The 20,650-nt window shown below is 45.4% G+C and overlaps 1 protein-coding gene across 2 annotated transcripts in view; it reads left to right on the top strand.

The window, feature by feature from the left end:
* Positions 1 to 8,492: 8,492 nt before the first annotated feature.
* Positions 8,493 to 20,650, top strand: part of HPCAL1 (hippocalcin like 1) — a 129,119-nt gene continuing 116,961 nt past the window's right edge. The window contains exon 1 of one of the 2 annotated variants that reach the window (XM_015425740.1): positions 8,493 to 8,540. The gene's annotated coding sequence lies outside the window, so the exon portion shown is untranslated. Of the gene's footprint in view, positions 8,541 to 8,661; positions 9,046 to 20,650 lie in introns of those variants that run through there. The other variant, XM_015425738.1, reaches the window with a different exon arrangement.

Below are 20,650 nucleotides of genomic sequence, written 5' to 3'. Positions count from 1 at the left end.
CCGGTAATGCTTAAACCTTGCATTCTGGAAAAGAAACTACCCAGAGCTAAACTGCAGCTGCCAGTTCAAAAACCACTTACTGCAGGGAAATAAATAGAAAATCATATGAATGGTTAAGAAAACCAATCCTTTTAATGTCAGATCATCTTCACAATGCTACGAGACAGCAGCTTCTACAGCAATTGTTAATCAGAGGCCTGAACAATAATAGATAAATCTATTCTTAAAGGCTATTATGGATCTAACTGGCATGGGCCACGTGAATCCTATTCCCATTCAGATTTGTTTGGAAGTTACATCTGTTTTAGCCTGACTTATTTGTCAGAAAGGGCTAGTTTGTTTGTTTGTTTGTTTGTTTACCTGGATTTTTAAACCGCCTTCCCCTATAAAATAGGGCTCAGGGCAGTGTATATCAAAGACCAATTTACAAGATTCACAGTTCCTAAAAATCAAGTTTACATTTACAGTTTAAAACATTTGTCAAAACAGATGGATGGCAATAAAACTGCTAGGAATATGCCACCACCTCATGGGGGGGGGGGCAGGGAGAGAGAGAGACAGGAGTACTAGCTAGATGGAAAGACCCATCGCTGTCCTCAGTCAAATGCCTGGTGGAACATCTCTGCCTTATGGATGTTATTTGGCAGAGAGTTTTATCAGGTTGGGGCCAAGGCAGAAAATGCCCTGGCCCTGGTCGAGGACAGCCGGATATTTCTCAGGCCAGGGAACCACCAGAAGGTTCTTATCAAACGAGCGTAATGCTCTTTAAGGGAGTATACCAGGAGAGGTCATCCCAAAAATACGTGGGTCCCTGACAGTTAAGGGTCTTGCAGGGCTCTTTTTGTAGCAGGAACTCCTTTGCATATTAGGTGACACACCCCTAATGTAGCCAATCCTCCAAGAGCTTACAGAGCTCTTCTTACAGGGGCTACTGTAAGCTCTTGGAGGATTGGCTACATTAGGGGTGTGTCGCCTAATATGCAAAGGAGTTTCTGATCTGGTACTCCAGTGGAAGCCAGTGCAGGTCTCATAGCACAGGCTGAATGTGTGCCGTATGCAGAGTCCCCGTGAGGATTCTGGATCAGTTGGAGTTTCTGGGTCAGTCCCAAGGGTAAGTCTAATTTGGAGATGACTACTGCATGGATTACTGTAGCTAGGTCAGGGAGGGACAGGTAGGGGGCCAGTTACCTGACCTGGTGCAGCTGGAAGAATGCCAGTCTGGCAACATTTGTGATCTGGGCCTCCCTTGATAAGGAGGCATCCAGAATCACACCCAGGCTGTTGATTGTTGGTGCCGGTACCAAGGGCACACCGTCAAGAGCTGGGAGTCGGCACCCCAGATCTGAATACATCTGCCATTTTGAATGAGGGTGCAAATATTTGTGTTTAGTAACAGAAAAAGAGCCATAGGCCCTGTTCACGTGATGTGATACAGAGAAAGAATTAATGTGATGATTGTACCCACCTACATGCATTTGTCTCATATAGGGTTGCCAGGCTCTCCTGGTCACTGGCAGGGAAGAGGGGTGGTACCATTGCCAGATCCAGGTTGGGAAGCTCCTGGAGATTGGGGAGGCAGAGCCTGGGGGAGGACAGGGACCTCAGTGGGATACAATGCCATAGAGTCCACTCTCCAAAGCATCCATTTTCTCCAGGAAAACTGGTCTCTGCAGTCTGGAGATGATCTGTACTTCTGAGGATCCCCAGGTCCCATCTGGAGGCTGAGTGAACATGGAAAAACACTGATCCTTCCATGGTATCTTCAGTATCTCTTTCATCTCCTAATCTCTCCATGGTATCTTCAGCAATTCCTTCTGAGTTAGAAATTGTAAGGTCTGCCCAGGACACTTTCTTTTTATTAGAAAAAAAACTTATTGTTACTAAACTTCTGGGCAGAACACCATCAGTACACCCAGCTATTTTCATAATCTCTGGTGTCACGCGGAAATTTCTTAATTTTATCCTCCAGAGCATGACTTTCAAACTCCTTGATATTAGCCTTTCAACTCAGCTATTTTGGTATCAAAGACAGAAGTATCAAAGGAATCTTTAATGCTAGTTTGTGCATCAACAATTTCCTTATCTAATTTAGTAATAACCTCCTTGGACTTCTGAATAATTAGTAACATAAGGTCATTAGAGCATTTGTTAACTATAGCAATCCACTTTTGCTTAAAATCCTCGGAATCCATAAATAAGGCTGGTGCCTTCTGGAATCTTAAGCTACGAGGAATACGGGCTACTTTACAATATTCAATTCAGTTCCAGGGAAAATAATTTGCCTGAAGAAGAATTTCTCAAAACACGCAACTTTTGCCTGGGAGGCATGTTGAATTGATGCTTGCTGCATCTCTTTTCGGAAAGCAAAACAGCCTACAATATTGGCACTGATGACCGCTGTGTCATGCCCACTGTGCAGCTCGACTCCGTGGACCCTGACCCAGGGGATTCTGTACCCTCAACTTCCGAGGTTGAGTTCCCTGCACCCCTTGAATTGGCGGACCTAAGTCCTGAGGAGGATGAGCACCAGTCAACAGAGAGCAAGATAGTCCACAGAATTGAATCCTGTCTGCATATTTGTCTGTGTAGCTGTGGACTTTTCTACAAGATATTTTTCTTTAGGTTTTTGTTATCAATGTACTATAATTAATAAGATACATGTAAGTATATGATTTAAACGAATTTATGAAGGCATAGTAGCATATCAGAATTGTGTGTTTTGTTTGAACACGGTGTTTTTCCACGTTTACTCAACCTTACCATGTTTCCTGTGTGTTTGTTGCCCATCTGGAGGCTACCATCCCTAGGGCACAATGCAAATTCCTGAGGCTTGTCTTGACCAGGGCCAAGGCCATTTCGGTCCTAACCCATACCTGGTGGAATGAGCTCCCGTATGAGAGCAGGTCCCTGCAGGATTTACTACAATTCTGCAGGGCCTGTAAGACGGAGCTCTTCCACCAGGCTTTTGATTGATGCAGCGGACATCCCCCCCACCCCAGTTGAACTCCCATTGGTGGCTTGGATCTGAATAGCTATGCAGGAACCATCTACTGCTATCTGGCAAAATTAAACATGGCACTTGAGCTATGTTATTTTCAATTGTTTTTAAATTGTATTGTGTACTGTGTTGAGACTAATGAAACCTGCCCTGATCCTGCTTGCAGGGAGGGCGGGATACAAGACTATTATTGTTGTTGTTGTTGTAGGGGATACCCAGGGTTCAAATGATTGTCTATTGATTATTGCTAGCATTCCAGAACTCTTTGGGGAAAAGATTATTTGGGATTCTCCCGGTAGAGTTGGTGAACTGTTTAAACCACTAAACAGCATTAAATCAAATTTAATTAACAAGGGTTTTTTTTTCCTAACTAAGGACTGTGAGTTTTAATGAACAGGTATTTTTGCGTCAGCTCTTTTAATTGGGATGACACAAGAAATTGTCAAGATTTATGATGAAATCTTATACTTCAAAGAAAGAGGGGAAAGGTTTATGATTTTAGCAACTTTAAATGAGAAAAGATCATACTAAGCTACTCTTTAAGTTTGGGATGTTTTAACATATTAATATTGAACTATTAGAGTCTATAAGCAATATCTATATGTTTGCCTTTTCAACCTGTTTTAAAATAGAAAACACTTTGTTTGAAAAAGCTTTAAGTGAACTGAAACACTAATGCTAGTGAAGTGAGTTTTAATTGGAAAGCACCACAATAATTGTCAGAAGATTTATAGTAGAATCCTTTTACTTCAAAGGAATTAATCAAGATGTTGCTAGCAAAAAGCCTAAAATTGGGGTAAAACAGAGGACAGCTCTATACTGTAACAGAGAGAAATCCCTTCTCTTGATCTGATTGTGTGTGTTTTTAGAACTTTATATTATGTTTAAGGCTGAATATTTATAAGATATTTGTAAAAGCAACTATCCTTTATTAATTTTAAGCTTTGCTATAGAAAGTTATTAAGTTTAAGACAAAAAGGATGCTTGCCTAAGGACAAATCATTATACACTCAGAACTAATCTGGCAGATATCCATAACCACTAACAAGCAAAACATTAGAAAATGACTAAGGGCTGATCAGGTGTGTATGTGAAGATTCAGCCAAAACAAAAATAACTAATCATGGGTCTCTCCGTTAAAGAAACTAATTAAAAGGGTCTTCCATAAGTTATTGTGTGCTTTTTAAGTTAACAAGCTACTCACAAGCAGATGATGTCATAGAAATCAATCATACACACCTGCTAGAAGTCAATTAAAAATGCAGAACTTGTGTTATAAAAGGGTGACTTCTGCTGGTTAAAGTAAAATAACATATCTTGATGAAATGATACTTAAAAGGTTTACATATTCTGTAAAATTCCCTGATGAACCAAAAATGAATAATAATGTGTAATTCAATGTATCTACAGAAGCTTTATGGCATAGGCCACTTTATAGTATTTGAAAAGTGTATATATATGAGTCTAGTATAAGAGTATTAGAAAAGTGTATATATAAGAATATATAATTGTGAAAACAGTGCTATAGTGCTGTATTTTTCCAGAAATTCAATGTATCCATATATTCTTTAATAGAGATAGATCACAAAATTTATTTATTTATTTATTAAATTTATACCCCGCCCTCCCCCCAGCAAAGGTGTTTTTGTAAAATATATGTCTGTATAGATATAAGAAAACCAATTTTGTAACAGGACTGATAGATTTTATACTGAAAATGAACTTAGCCTCTTCATGCGTATAAAGTTCATTCAAAGGTGAAGTCTGGAGAACTAGCCAAAAGGGAATACATCCATCATTTTTAATGAGAAGAGCACCTGCATTGTAGAGTTGAGAGGCGCAGCCAAGTAACATCCTGTTTGTCAAATATGTGATTGATGACTGACCAGACAAAGAAATCTGAACTGAGCTTGTCTAAATGATGTCAGTGATGATGTAAAGTGAGGAGGAGCAAGAAGAGCATATAAGCAAGATCCCAGCTATAACACATTGAACATCTACAAGCTGCGAGGCGTTCCTTTATTCAAATAAATTATTTTGTTACCCTTTACTGCCTGGATGATTGTTTTAACTGTGTGGTTTATTGGCTAGCCACACAAGTCAAAGAACCTTAGTGCCCTTGGGGCATTGGCTTCATCATCATCATCATCAACAACAACAACAAAATTTATATCCACTTTTCTGGTCTTACAAGGGCTGCCAAAGCGGCCAACAATTTAAGACATACAAGAAAAGTTATATTATAAAACCACTAAAATCATTCCTCCTCCCAAATATACATAATTAAACCATTTTTAAAAATATTTTAAGAACAGAATTAAAATACATATAAAATAATTAAAATATATACAAAAGATAAAAATATTGGAGGAAATACGAAACGAAACAAAACAGAATCTTCACCTGCTGTTGAAAGACAGCAACAGATGGGTGGTCGGAAAGGGGAAATGGTGTCTTTCCTAGCTGGTAAACTCTCTTAGTCCAAGGGTTCCCTGGAAAGCACCCTGGTAACCAGCTGCCACCACTCAGAACCTCCTGAGGACATCTAGACTGACTCCCTGAGAAGGCACTCTTTCAGTGAACTATTAGAGAAATAATGAAGGGACAGGGTAGAAACCACCTTAGCACTTGTACAGTCTAACAGGAGGGGGGAAGAGATTAAGAGAAATATCCCAGATAAATAAATTGTATTAAGAAAAGGAAATTCTTGTGGCCCTTTCTTACACACCCAGGGAAATGCTGATTGCCACTTTGGGGTCAGGAAGCAATTGTTCTCCAGGCCAGTTTGGCCAGGGATCCTGGAGGGTGTCCATCCCTCCCTTCTGGGCACAGAGCAGGGATCACTGGGGGTGAGGGGGAGGTATATGTGAATTTTATTTATTGTGCAGGGGCTTGGACTAGATGACCCTGGAAGTCCCTTCCAACTCTATGAATCTATTAAAAATGACTTAGAAGTTTTAAGAGAGAGAAAAAGGAAGAGCCGGCGAGCACACGGGGCAGCTGCTGACCCCAATCTCATATTCACAGCTGCAGCAGGTGCACTGTTGGCTTTCACTCCCTCACTAGACACCAGCTGCTTGCCAAGCCACCACTCAGCAAGGAGGCAGTGGGGGAGGGGCAGGGGAGCAAGTGCCAGAGACGGGGAGGAGCAGCAACCCAACCCAGGGGAAGGGGGAGCCCATGAGCGAGGGATCTGTCTGCACTCTGACTCCCTAAAAGTGCACCTCTGGAAGTGGGAAGGCACAGCAGGCACTTGGCTGGCTTTCACTCCCTGCTGGGCACCAGCTGCTTGCCAAGCTGCCACCAGGCAAGGAGGCGGCTACGGCCAAGGAGGAGGAGGCACACCTGGCAGCCTTCAGCCTGAGGCATAGAGGAGGGGAGGAGTGGATGAGTGTGTGGCAGAGATGGGGAGGAGCAGCAGCCCAACCCAAGGGAAGGGGGAGTCCACGAGGGAGCCACTCTGTGCCCCCCCCCAAAGGTGCACCTCTACAAGCGGGAAAGTGCAGTAGGTGCGCGGCTGGCTCTTTATTCCTTGCTGGGCACCGGCTGCTCTCTTAGCGGCTGCTGGGCGAGGAGGAGGCAGTGGCCGAGGAGGAGCTCTGCAATATAGTAATGTTCAAGTGCATGAAGGGGGGCTTGCAAAAGTTCTTGGGGGGGGGGATGAGCAACGGAGGGGCGAGCGAGGAGTCTGTCTGCACTTTGCCCCTGCCATGAAAGTGCACCCAGGCTCTCAAAGCGGGAAGGCGCAGCAGGTGCTTGGCTGGCTCTTACTCCCTTACTGGGCACCGGCTGTTCTCTCAGCCGCTGCTGGGCGAGGAGGAGAGGGGTGGGTGAGTGATCTCCAGAGACATGGAGAAGCAGCAGCCCGACCAGGGGAAGGGGGAGCCAGCAAGGCAAGCAAGCCCGACCTGCTGCTGACAAGCGAGACTGGCCTGCCCAGGCTAAGCTCTGCAATATTGCAAGGTTCAGGCCCGCAAAGGGGGACTTGCAAAAGTGTTCTCCTTTTTCTGGAAAGAGCAATGGAGGAGCCCGAGGCGTCTCTCCCAGGCATCGGCTCTCCGAGTGGCCAAGGGCAGCGGCGTGCTCCTCCACCATCTTGCCGCCTGCCTTCCCCACCTGGCCCTTGTAAAAGAAAAGGGGGTAAGCCTTGAAGATGGGTTAATTGAATTAAAGCTAATGTAATCAACTTGAATTAAGTGCCCCCTAAAAAATTTAAATGCCCCCCAACACAAGAAATCCTGGCTACCGGCCTGTTAGCTTCCAAGATTTGATGAGATCGGGCCTGCCCGGGCTATACAGGTCAGGGCAGTATTGTCCTCCTTTAATCTGTGGGAGCTTTTAATAGAAGAGGGAAAGCAAATACACAGAGAAAGTTTACATACTGTAAAAATCAAAAGTATGTCCAATATTCCAGGTTGGGGATTATACATCCATCTCCTCTATAGAGACTGAGAACTACTGCTGTACATCAGAGGGCTTTTAAAAAAAGGTTTCTCTCGACACATATTTCAGTCTTGCCCTTAGATCCAAAGCTTCTGGAGGCAGTTATAGATTTAATTTATCAATTAACTGGATATCATATCCCTTGCGGACAAATAGTTACCACTGTGTTTTTTGAAAAAGTAGTGCTGTTGACAGGAATACGGAAATGGCAGTACATCTGCATTAGCCAAATTACATATTGCCTCTTAATGGAAATAGGAAAATGTTCCACCTATTACTGCTTGGCATATTTGGAAGACAGATTTTAAAAACTGAAATTAACATGCACACAGATATTTGGAAGACAGATTTTAAAAACTGAAATTAACATGCACATAGGTTCAAGAGATTCAAGTGACATAAGACTCCTGTATATATTTCTTTTAAGTTTATAGAAAAATGGTCCTTTTCTATACTGTATTGGAATAGTAAGTCTAACAATGGAAACTGGTCATATTTTGTCATTACTTTTTCACATTAACATTTTAAAAATGGAAAATGCCCATTTGCAGTTGCAGAAAGGAGCATATGGATAGAGAATCTTATGATAATTTAATGGGCCAAACTCCACGGAAGTTAACTCCAGAGGGCAGCCGCTGTTAATTGATCCACAGTAAAACTAAACAGGAGTCTTAATAGTACCTAAAAAGACTCATCGTGCACCCTTCTCTAGCCTAGATGGAAAGCCACTCCCAAGAGTTACAGGCTGCTCGCTCAGAAGCAATCCCCCTACCACCTCAGGTAAAGCAACCAGGTAGGGCAACCATTCCAGGACGTTGGAACCTCCTTCCTTTCCCACAAGCAACAGCAGCGATTGCCATTTCCCAGCGAACCAAAACCTCCCCATCTCGCTTCCGACTAACTTCCCGCTCGCCCTAGGCTAAGCGGTGCGCATATTATAGGAGTGGGGTGTGGAAGGCGATACCAAATACTCCACTGCAGCGGGAGGCGCCGAGTCCCTTGAAACCCAACCTGGAGGCTTGAAGGACCGCCCTCTCCCCCCCCCCCCCACCCCGTGCAGGGCACCGCTACTTTTCCCGAGAGGACACCCCGTGGGCAGGTGAGTGCCAGCCGGGAGGGAAGCGGCGACGCAGGAGTGGAGCTGCTCTTTTCCTGGCACCCCCCACCCCCACCCCTCAGGGCCGGGGTTGGTCCGCTCTCTAATCTAAGCTGCGCTCCCCGCGGCTTGAACGGGGCTCCAGCCTTAAAGCCGAGCAGCGAGCGCGTCCCGAGGGTTCGGCGGTGCGCGCGCAATGGGCCAGTGAGCCGGGGCGCAGTCCTTCGGAGGCGGCTCCTGCCCTGGCCGGCTGCAAACTTCTGACTCTCTTTCTCCCGCTCTGGCTGCCTGGCCGGCCGGCCGGCCGTACCGCTCGCTTCCTCCGGGGCTGGCTCGTCGCCCTTCCTTCCCGCTCTGCCTCGCCAGCGTGCCGCTTCGAGGGGAAGTAGGAACGGCAGCGGCAAGGAAACGCTGAGCTGCTGCCCCCGCCGGCGGCCACAGACCTTCGCCCTCAGTCCCGCGCGGAAGCAGCGACTCCGCGGAGGAAGAGCGCGCGGCTGGGAGTCTGGTAAGGGGGTCCGGGGCGCGCGGCTGGGTGCGTGTGTGTGTGTGGGGGTGCTCGGAGGACCGCGCCCTCGCGATCCAGCCCATCGCTTGCCTAGGGAGTTGCTTGACGGACTCCCTTTCCTCTTGGGGCGTAGCGACAACTTGACAGTGACGATTCCCCTTCTGCCGGCGACGTTTTGTGCTGCTCAAGTGCGGGCACTGATGCGGGGGGGGGGGCTCTTCTTATGTCCTTTCTTCCCCCTCTCCCTTCAGAAGGGTCCCGTGGGATGGGCTACTGTGTAGGTAGACGACGACGGTACTTGGAAGGCTGCATAAACTGCTGATCAGAGTCGGGCAGGGGAGAGTTCTCGCTCCTTCAAGGCTGCCTGCGGGGATTCCAGCCGGCAGACTCGCTTTCTCTTCCCCGCACAACCCGCGCGAGCCTCATTCATTTGCAACGAGGTGGTGCTTTTCGCTACTACTACTTCGCCCATTCGTAGTTGTTTTTAAGTTGTAACTTCCTTGCATGCCGGAAGTCTGTCTGGTTAGCTGCAAACGCGTCTCCAATGCCGACTCAAATGGTAAAGAGGAAGCTCTTTCGCCTCCCGAAACAAATAGTTATTGCTGGATAGGAGGCGACGCACCTTTGGCTGCAGAGCATAACAAGTGTGTCACGTTTTCCCCTTCTGTACGTCTGTCTCTGGTATAGGTCCTCCCCCCCACCCCCGGGTGCAAAACTGGCCACTACAGCAAAATTATGATTACTGTTATGCTCACCAGGCTTGTGTGAAGTGTAGTTAATATTTGACTGGGCGAGTGTAGAAAACGCTAAGCTGTTAACAAGTTACAGAAGATGCTTCCTAGCTTATATTCACTAGATTTTCCTGTCAGACACTTGTGCAAGGTGATTGCATTTCTTTCTGTATCTGTCAGAACTTGCATTTCTCTTAGTATAACAACAAAATCTGGCTGTTAAGATGTATACCAAGTTAACAAAGGCATTGCTTATCTTTAGGATTTGTGAGGGGCATTTGAATAGTGCACTTATTGGCAAATAGTTTTGGGGGAGAGGGTCTGAGTTAGCTCAGTAGCTTTACTGTGAGTGTGTATTTTTAGTTTCTAAACACATTCCTGACATTTGGCGATTCGGTGTTTGAAATGTGACATTCTGCTGCATGTGCGTTTTTGAGCTAATTACTTAGTACGTTTCAAGATTCTGTGAGAGTTGACGCTTCTAGCCCCAAAACTTTTCTAGAGTGTAAACATTGATTCCAATGAAGCTTACTTCCAAGTAAAGATAACCCTGAGCTCTTGGACTGATCCTGTGCATGCTTACTCCAAAGTAAGCCCTTCAGAGGACGGTGGGGCTTGCTCCCAAGTGCATGAGCTCTTTTAATGTCTGCTGTGATCATGAAATCTTAGCTGCAAAACCATGTAGGTTGGGGGGGAATGACGGGAAAGGAGAATGGTGAAGCTATAGTCATGTTTGAGTTAAGGAGCCATCTTGCAAAGGAAGCCTTAAGCTAGATTGTGAACTGGGGGAGGGGGGGAGAGAAATCTTTAGTAAACTGTTACTGTGTTAAAGCTTGCCTCACGTCTATTCTTGCCAGAATCCCTTCATGGCTTCCTGCTGTCTCTAGAAAGAAAAGCTGCGACAACAGTTAATCTGCTATGACTTTGAAATGCCCTGCCTATTGGTCTCTGAGGTTTGTGTTCCCTAGTGGATGGTGGTGGACTGTACAGCTATCTCATGCTGCTATGCCTTCTATTGCATAGCTGGAATTGCCCTTGTATGCCCAAAAAGGCCCGTGAATGAACTTATTAATGACCATACTTTAAGAAAGCTTCCTTGAACCCCAGTCTGGCCTCCCTTTATCTGCCCTTCCATGGATGCTGCCCTGACTTTCCCGACCCCTTATCATGATCACTGTCCAGTCCTGGTCTTGTCTAACCTATCAGCATAGGTTATAGCTCTTTCCTAGAAGGTTGATGTCACATGTTCAGTAGTGTGTCACAGTGATGTGACCAAAACTGTGTCCCTGATTATCTTAAGGGGTTTCCAGTTGTATAGTCAGTTGGGTTGAACTTATTTTAGGTAACTGTGTTCACTAATGTGGGTAACTGAAGCCTCACAGAGGGCGAAAATGTGTTTTGGGGTGGATGTAGCACAGAAGGCATGGAAATTGTGGATTCACCATGCTGAGGAAAGACACAAGGGCACCTTTGGATCCAACCGACTATGGGTATGGAGTTGACATCTGTAACAAACAATTCTGCATCTATAATGCTTTTCTCTGAGTCAAACAAATTAGAACTTTATTACTGATTATTCTTCCTTCACTCTTATTTTGTTTTGCAAACTGCAAAACAACTTTGAGCTCAATGAAACTGAAGGTACCAAACGTTTTATGTAGGGGTTTTTGCATTTCAGCTAAAACCCCAAAAGTCAAACAGGGACAACAAAGGAGGGAAGGGGGGGAAAACCTGAACCTAAAACCTGGATTCTAGGTTTTAGGTTCAGGGTTATTTCCCCCTCCCCCCTTTTTTGTCCCTGTTTGACTTTTGGGGTTTTAGCTGAAATGGCCCAAATTCTAGATTCGGGGGTTTTGCATTGCCATCTTGGAATATGAGAAATGGTTTTTATCAAGGCAACTGGGGGGAGGGGGAAGCATTTTGAATGACCTGCAGGAGAAATTGATGCATTGCTTTTACTTTCAGCACAGGAAACATTTACTGTTATAACCCAATTTATTTGAAAAAGATTAATTTCAGGAGTTTATTTTACTTTTGTGTTTTCTAATGTAAAATAGTCTGATAGTTTCCTTCGAATGTACTCTCCTGTAGTCTTTTATAAATGACTCCAGCTGCATGTACTTGGTCCCTCTGAACTCAGTAGGTTTTAGGTACTTCAACTGAATACCGAATATTATCTACTATGTAGAATGTGCTAAGTTCCTTAAAGAAAAAAAAATGTTTATGTTGTCAACCTTGGCTCTGTTCCTGCATCTGTTGATTTAGTTATGATTTGGTAGTAATTGCAATTGGTTTTGTAGTAAGAGGAGCTGAAAAATGGATTCCTGTATTTAAAAAAATAGATGGGTAATTTATTTAAAATTCACATCTCTCATGCTTGATAGACTACATCATCTCATTCTTTCTCCATGTTAGAAAACTGTATATGAATTTGGGACACATGATGTAACAAGAAGGGAGGGAGCTTAGGTCACAGTGGAGTTAATTTCAGTTGGCAAGAAGTAATTGATCTCTTGCTAAGGTTAACCATATTAGTAAGGTAACGTTGGCAACCCTCTGATGTCTGAGCTATAAATGCTTCAGTTATGAAGACAGGCTGCTGTCTGTAGAACCCATGGCTATAATGTGCGTGCTCATTCCATTTGCAAGTCAACATGCTGCCATTTTGATATATACCAAAACACATAAGATCTGAACTTTGCCATTTTATTGCTGATAAACACTTTGCCATAGCCCATCAATGCCCATGTTTGCTTCTCTTCAGACAATGGAACAAAAATGAAAGACCTTGCAAAAAACAAGACAAAAACCAATAGAATGAAATGTTCTTTAGTCTGCATGAGCAGAGAGGAAGATTAATAAATCTTTTAAAATCCGGTTTGGGGAAACTGTTGCTCTGATTTGAAATAATGGGGATGGGAGTGTGACATACAGGCCATGGGACCTGACAAGCAATAATTTTACTGGAATATATTTTTTTAAAAATGACTGCTGAATTCATTAGCACTTCAGAGTTAAAATTTGGAAGGAAAGTAGCTTTTTCATCTGAGAAATATAGTAATTTCTCTAGAGTACTCTATCTTGGGTGTGTAGTTCTTTCTACTATAACTCATAAACAGAATTGTGAGGTCTGTGATTTTTTTTAAATGAACATCTGAACCGTCTACCACAAAGTGTAATCTTTGACTCCTAATAGATGCAGCACTTCTCTTGTCTAGACAAGAATGGGCATAGTTGTGCCCATTTATTCTGTTTCAACTGTGGTTAGTACCCACTGCTCAGGGTTCAATTGTGCCACCAGGGGGCTTTTTCTGGCCTTTTAAAAACAAATGGTAAATGCAGTATTGCTACAGTAGTAAAGCAATTTTTGAGTTTTTTTCAAAGCCTGATAAAGCTCTCCAGTGGTAGTGCAGGGGGGGCAGCTGGGGGGGGCAGCTGCGTTAAGGAAAATGTGAGGAGAAACAACCATGTGGATGCTCTGTTGTCACTGCAAGTGCCTTTGCATTCAATGAAAACTTGATAGAACATTGTCACTGTATGTGTTGTTGTTTTTTTAAAAAAAACAAAGATTGTCAGGCTAGTTACAGTATCACTTTTTCGACCAGCCTTATTTTTGTGAGTTTTGCAGTCGGCTTTGAAGAGAAGTTTGTTTTTCTTAGGCAGTGATGTGGAAGAGAATGGACTGCATGATAGAACAAACTATACAACAGAAAATGCACTTGTCAAGATATATGTTGTTGCTGTTAACTACCTAAATGTCCAGTTGAGGCAGTTAAATATGAAGGCAGTTGAGTATAAATGTGACACTTTTAAATTGTTCTTGTCTGATTTGAAGCTTCCTTGCAAAGTAATCAAATGGAGGTAAAGAGAATTTGCTGTTTCGATGTGACTTTAAACCAGCGTATCAAATTACGGCCCGCGGGCCAGAAGCGGCCCGCCTAAGGCTTTAATCTGGCCTGCAAGCAAGTGATTCCTTATGCTTTGGCTCTGCCAGGTGCGACTGGCTCCCCCTCACCTCCCCCGTCTTTTGCCTTGCTACAGTGAATATGTGTCTTTCTTTTTCTTTTTGTGCTGGGCTCGCAATGCCCAGGCGTCTTATGTTTTCTCCTGGGTCTTAGGCTCAGAGCATTGACCATGAGAGCGGGCTGGGGAAAGGGTTTGCTCCCCAATCTGGCCAGCACATGGGCATCAGCCCAGTGCTGCACTGCTGGCTCTCCAGTCTGCCTGTGTGGGTTTTCCTCTGCACCCTGGAGCCTTACGGGGAGGACACACCAACTTGATGCTTACCCAGAAACTGGTAAAATATCTTTAATTGTGTTTGTGTCCTTTATAAAGTTTATATATCCGCTACCTGACATTACTTTTTATGGCACGCATGGCCTGGCCCAACAGGTCCCGTTCATGTCAGATCCAGCCCTCATAACAAATGAATTCGACACCCCTGCTTTAAACAATTGCCACGGTATCAGTGGCAACTCTGGAGGACCAATCATCCTGCCAGTTATAGAATTACTCTGTGTGCCTTTTTAGTACCCAAGAAGGCAAGTACGCTAGCAAGATCTCACACTTGCCTTCCTGTCATGGCTCCCACCTGGTTCTTTCAGGGAAGCCACATAAAAATGGATTCCTGGGACAGTTGACCTTTTGAAAGCCTTAGGGGCTGCTGGGGGAGAGGTGAGGAGAAGAAGGTGGGGGATGGTCTGCCTTTGAAAGAATCAGCCCTTAGGGTTTGATTTATAAAACTGTTTTATTGAGGTAAACATTCTTAAACAAATGCAACTATTCTGGATGTCTCTAGTGATGCTTGATTCTGGTATAGGCATGCAGTTAGGAAACCCTAGGCATCTAGCTAGCTCTCCTATACCAGATCATTTAGCTCCTAGTCAGCGGTATACCTCAGTTGTTCTATAGGTTTGTTCTGGGTATAAAATGCAAGTCAATACTATTAAAGAGTCTCTTTCTATTTTTATCTTATAAGAATTGTGTTCTTAACATAGACTAAATCAACAAAGCATTTACCATCCATTAATCATTATTACATAAATAATTAAAGGAGAGCAGAGAGAGCAGTTACATGAGTCCATAAGAGTTTCTTACCCAAAAGTAAGCAGGTCACAGCCAGGCAAGGAGCCCCTTCTGAGAAGAAGCCTTGGATCAGTACAACTTACCATATTTATAGGATCTTAGAATCATCTCCTAAAAATGGCTGTAACTGTCTCCCTTAATAGGGGCACACATACTTGGCCAACTCATCTATATATCTATTTCCCAAGTGTGGCCCCTATACCTAAATCTATGGATCAGAACCACACTTGTACTAAACAGATTTTCCTGCGAACTTTGGTGACCCCCCAAGTCTGCAGAAAAATCTGAAATCTACAAAAACATACACGGGGGATAAATCCCCCCCAAAGTAAAAGAGTGTTCTCTGTGTACTCACCAGTTTTAAATTGTTTGTAAGCTGCCCTGAGCTGCTTCGGTGGGAGGGCGGGGTAGAAATTTAATTAATAAATAAACAAGAATGCTCTTTATGGCGAAGCGTTCCTGGTACCACGTCGGGCCAAGTGAAGGCAGCAGTGAAGAGGCCTAGGCACATCTGGTGAGGTGTGTGTGTGTGTGTGTGTGTGAAGAAATAGGAAGGAAATGGCTAGGGGATAGGGCTAAGAGGCTAAATTCTCCCTTCTTCCCCCCCACCTGATCTCAGCCTGTGAGGGGAAAGGGGTCACGGGAGGACAAAAAGCACCCCCTGGAGGTTTCAAAAGCAGCCTCTCCATCAGGCTTTCCTACTGCTTCTGTGGGAAATGCAGAAGGGATGAGAACTGGGGGTGGGGGTGGGGATCTGGAAGTGCCTGGTTCAGCCCCCCCCCCCCCCAGGCCCGGACCCCGTCCCTTTGGTTTTCTGGGGGCGAGAGTCACTCAGCCTGGCCCACCTCACAGGGTTGTTGTTGTTGGTGGTGGGGATGGAGTGGTGGAGGAGGAAGTCCAATGTGCCTCCTCAGGATCCTCAGAGGCAGGATGAGGGAAGAGAGGAAACAATGAGCAAAAAACAGATTGTAGCCCTGCTCAGCTGCCGAGGCTGGGCGTATGGGGTATGTGTGCGTGCTGAAAAACTAATTTATTTATTTATTTGATTTATATACCACCCTCCCTGCGAGTGGGCTCAGGGCAGTTTACATCAATACTGTTGAACAATCATTTAATAACAAATTAAAACAGCATAAAATCACAAATCATAAAGTACCATGTAGAACAATTTGTTCAGATGTCAGTCAGATTTGTTTGAGTATAGCAGTGGTACCCCAATGTCAAACTAGATCTTGTCCACTTCCAAACTCCTGACCCTCGGTGCTGGCACCAAAGGCACCCCATTGGAGGCCGGTAGTGAGATCCCTACTCCTGAGCTGCTCCAACTCAGGCATAGGATCTCCATCTTCGTTGGATTCAGTTTCAGTCAGCTCAGTCTAAGCCAGCCCGCCACGTCCTGAAGTGCCTGCTCCAGGTCATCTGGGGTACAGTCGGACTGACCACCCAACAACAGATATAGCTGGGTGTCATCTGCGTATTGATGGCACCCTAGCCTTTGCCTCCAGGCAATTTGGACAAGGGGGCGCATGTAGATTTTAAATAAAATCGGGGGTAACACAGCCCCTTGAGGGACCCCGCACACCAGCGGGTACCTCTTGGACATCTGTTCCCCTACCGCCTCCCTCTGTCCCCGACCTTGGAGAAAGGAGAGGAGCCATTGTAAGGCAAGCCCCTGAATCCCATTGTCAGCGAGGCAGTGGAACAGCAACTGATGGTCAACCGTGTCGAACGCCGCCGACAAGCCCAACAGCAACAGTGCCGCTGTACCGCCTCAATTCAGGTGCCTCCAGAGGTTATCTGTGAGGGCAACCAGTGCCATCTTTGTCCCATGGCCTGGCCGAAAGCCGGACTTGAACGGGTCTAGCATGGAAGTGTCATCCATAAAGTTCTGCAACTGAATCACTGCCGCTCTCTCAAGTAATTTGCCCAAATAGGGCAAATCGGAGACCGGCTGGTAGTTGGCCAATTCGGCCTAGTCTAAGGATTTTCTTTCAGGAGAGGGCTGACCACCACTTCCTTGAGTGCCCCCGGGAACTGTTCCTCAGCGTAGGGCTTGAACTGTCCCTCAGCGTAGGGCTTGTTGATAATATCCCTGAGGGCACCTCACAACCATTCGTGGCCAGCTTTTATGAGCCATGAAGGGCATGGGTCAAGGCTGCACGTAGTTGGGCGTACTGTCGAGAGCAATCTGTCAACTTCCTCAAGGCTGAGTGGACTGAAATAATCCAGAATAGAACTAGAAGACGCGCAAGGGGCCTCGAGTTTGCTCACTGTCTCAACTGTGGTGGAGAGATCGCGGCGCAGCAGCAAGACTTTATCTGCATAGTAGCTCGCAAAAGCCTCACGGCTAATATCCAATTCCCTAGCATTTGGTCTGTCCTGAGGCAGCTCTGTTAATGACCGAATAAAAGGTAAAGGTTCCCTTGCTCAAAAGCCAGTCGAATCCGACTCTAGGGTTGCGGTGCTCATCTCCGTTTCAAAGCCGAAGAGCCAGCGCTGTCCAAAGACGTTTCCGTGGTCATGTGGCCGGCATGACTAAACACCGAGGTGCACGGAACGCTGTTACCTTCCCACCGAAGTGGTACCTATTTATCTACTTGCAATTTCTTGCTTTCGAACTGCTAGGTTGGCAGGAGAATGACCGAATAGTTCTAAACAATTATGCCGGGTGTGAGCTAGCAGACGCAACCGTGGCCGCGTAGAACTCTCTCTTCGCAGCTTTGGCTGCCATCTCATAGGATCTCATAAATGTCCTATAGGATGCTCTTGTTGCCTCGTTGTGAGCGTGCCGCCACCATCTCTCTAGTCGTCTGAGCTCTCGTTTCATCAGCTGCAGGCTCTCGGGGAACCACGGAGCCTGCTTAGAGTGAGGGCGCAGAGGGCGTCGGGGAGCAATCTTGTCGATGGCAGTCGAGAGTCGGCCATGCCAGTTCTCGACTAACTTATCTAACGAGCCGCCAGGGGGCATAAGATCCCATAGGGCCATCTGAAGCTGCTGAGAGTCCATTTGGCTCTGCAGGCGAGCTAAAATGTGCTCACCGCTAAAACAGGGTCGGGGTGCCACATTCATGCGGGCCTTCAGGGCATGGTGGTCCGACCATGGAACTGCCATAGCAGTAATCCAGTCCACTGTAACCCCTGCCGCGAAGATCAAATCAAGTGTGTGACCGGCTCTGTGCGTGGGGGCTATTATGTATTGGGAGAGTCCCAGTGCTGCCATGGACGACACCATCGCCATTTGGAGAGGCCGCATCATCGGCATGGACATTGAAGTCACCCAGGACAATCAGTCTAGGGAACTCCAATGCCCAGCCGGATACGGCCTCAACCAGGGATGACAGGCTATTGGCAAGTGCGTTGGGCAGTCGGTACACTAACCAAATAGCCAAACTCTCCTCAGCTTCCCACACAAAGCCAGCACACTCTATGCCTGTGAGCCTCAATGGCGGGAGCGCCCTGAAGGAGTAAGCCTCCCATATGAACAGAGCCACTCCTCCCCCCGCCCTGTAGTCCGATGCCTGGTGGAGGATGGAGAACCCAGGTGGAGCCAGTTGGGAGAGCACTATGGTCTCCCCAGGTCTATAGGAACATTCCCCAATCTCTTTTTTTCTTTTTTTAAAAATGTGTGTGTTTATGCGCATGTGTGTGTGCGTGCCCGTGTCCAGAAGTCATGGTAACTTCTGGCAACTCCTACTGGGGCATGGAGGCTGTTCAGAGAAGCGGCTTGATAGCCTGCCTCTGACCTCCCAGCCCTGATATTCTTTGGAGGTCTCCCATCCAAATACTTGCCAGGGTTGGCCCTGCTTAGATGTGACAAGATCAGGCTTACCTGGGTTATCTAGGTTAGGGCAGAACATCCCCTAATCTTTATGGTTGCTACCATAGTGATTGGGTAGTCCTAGAGTGCACATGATAAGTGATGTCACTTCCAGTGTTAGGTGTAACCTCACCCAAAATATATCCAAGGGATTGCAAGTCCAGGCCTGGCAACACTAATCATCCCACGTATAAGAAATGGCTGGTTGCAAGCATGAAGATTGCCCGAGAGTTTGGTGGTGGTGGTGGTGATTTGTTGTTTGAAAAAGAGCATTTTGAATTTTTTCATAGAAAAAAGTTGTTAAAACTGAACCACTTATCTAGAGAAGACAGTTGAGAAATCTAAACAGTATCCTAAAGGTAAAGGTTCCCTTGCTCGAAAGCCAGTCGAATCCGACTCTAGGGTTGCGGTGCTCATCTCCGTTTCAAAGCCGAAGAGCCTGCGCTGTCCGAAGACGTTTCTGTGGTCATGTGGCCGGCATGACTAAACACCAAGGTGCACGGAACGCTGTTACCTTCCCACTGAAGTGGTACCTATTTATCTACTTGCAGTTTCTTGCTTTCAAACTGCTAGGTTGGCAGGAGCTGGAACTAGAGATGGGAGCTCACTCCATCATGCGGCACCTGGGTCTCGAACTGCTGAACTACTGACCTTCCACAGGCTGCAGTTCAGCGTCTTAACCACTTGAGCCACCGCAGCTCCAGTATCCTAAGAGAACAGTATCCTAAGAGAACAATAAATATATGGGCAGCTGTTTGTATGCATTTTAATGCTCAGTGCTCTACACTGTTTATGTGTCACTCAGGTTGTGGTGGTTCTGCATTTGTGTTGCTGTGTTCATCCTTGCCTCCCCATGAGACCACATCAGTCATGTGACTACGGGAGCTTCCTGCACTTCTGATTAATTTCTTCAGTGCTAAACTTAAGCTGTGGGAAGTGGCCCCCCACAAAAAAGATGTTGCACAGATTTCTTTAGAGTGGATTGCACCACAGTACTGTCGATACATTTTTGTTTATTTATATCCTGCATTTTCTTGTGGCTCAGGGTTCAGATCCAAGGTGGAGGCATGTGGAGAGTTGAATACTGGAATATAGAGTTGGGACTCGGAATCATAGTGATGACACTTAACCCTGATGCTTTGGATGGTTTCATTCAGCAACCTAATATAGATATTGAAGAGCACAGGTGAGAAAAGGGAATCCTCTGGCACTCTCCAGGATAAACCCCAACCAACTGATTATTTTACTCCAATGGAAACTCTTTGTTTCTGATCAGACATAAAAGACTGAAAGCACTGAAAGGCTACTTCTCCCAGTTGCTGTTATTTGTCTACTATACTGCTTTTCCCTCATTATTTAAAGTGGTTTACAATAAAACAGACATATAGGTGAATTCTCCTTTGACTGTGCAGTTTACAGTCCTTTAAAATATATTAATAGGGTTGCCAAAAGACCTGAAGAAAAATGTCCCTGTCTCTTATCACAGAGGCATAAAAAGATATTGTTTACCAGGTTATATTATTTATCTCCATGCTATGAAAAAGCGTCAGCTGATCATTTCCATGCACAAAGCCTTTATTAAAGGAACAGGATATCTTTCTCCAGGCCTATTGGCCACTGTATCTCTCCCTCCCCCCATTCTCAGTAGATTTTTCTGTGAATGTTTTAGTGGGAGGAGAATTTGGTGATATGGTCCTAAGGGTGACAGTTTCATTGTGGTTTACAGGATATGCATATTTAAATCCTGGTAAACACCTTATGAAAGTGGGTTAAAGGCAGCAGAGGACCTATACTATTAAACAAAAACCCTTTGTGGAGAATATATGTGACCTAGTCTCATGCAGACTGTTGGTGTTTGGTCAGTATACGTACATTTGTTTTTCAGTGAAGATTGTTGGACTGGTTAGGATAAGGAAATGTATTTTGCTGGTGTCTTAGATTTTTTGGCATGTGTCATAGCTTGCATAGTCAC

Source organism: Gekko japonicus, unplaced genomic scaffold (assembly GCF_001447785.1).
Source record: "Gekko japonicus isolate JY-2015 unplaced genomic scaffold, Gekko_japonicus_V1.1 scaffold1691, whole genome shotgun sequence".
NCBI classification, from domain to species: Eukaryota; Metazoa; Chordata; class Lepidosauria; order Squamata; family Gekkonidae; genus Gekko; species Gekko japonicus.
Note: the sequence above shows the minus strand (reverse complement) of the source record. Positions and strands in the feature narration are given on the sequence as shown.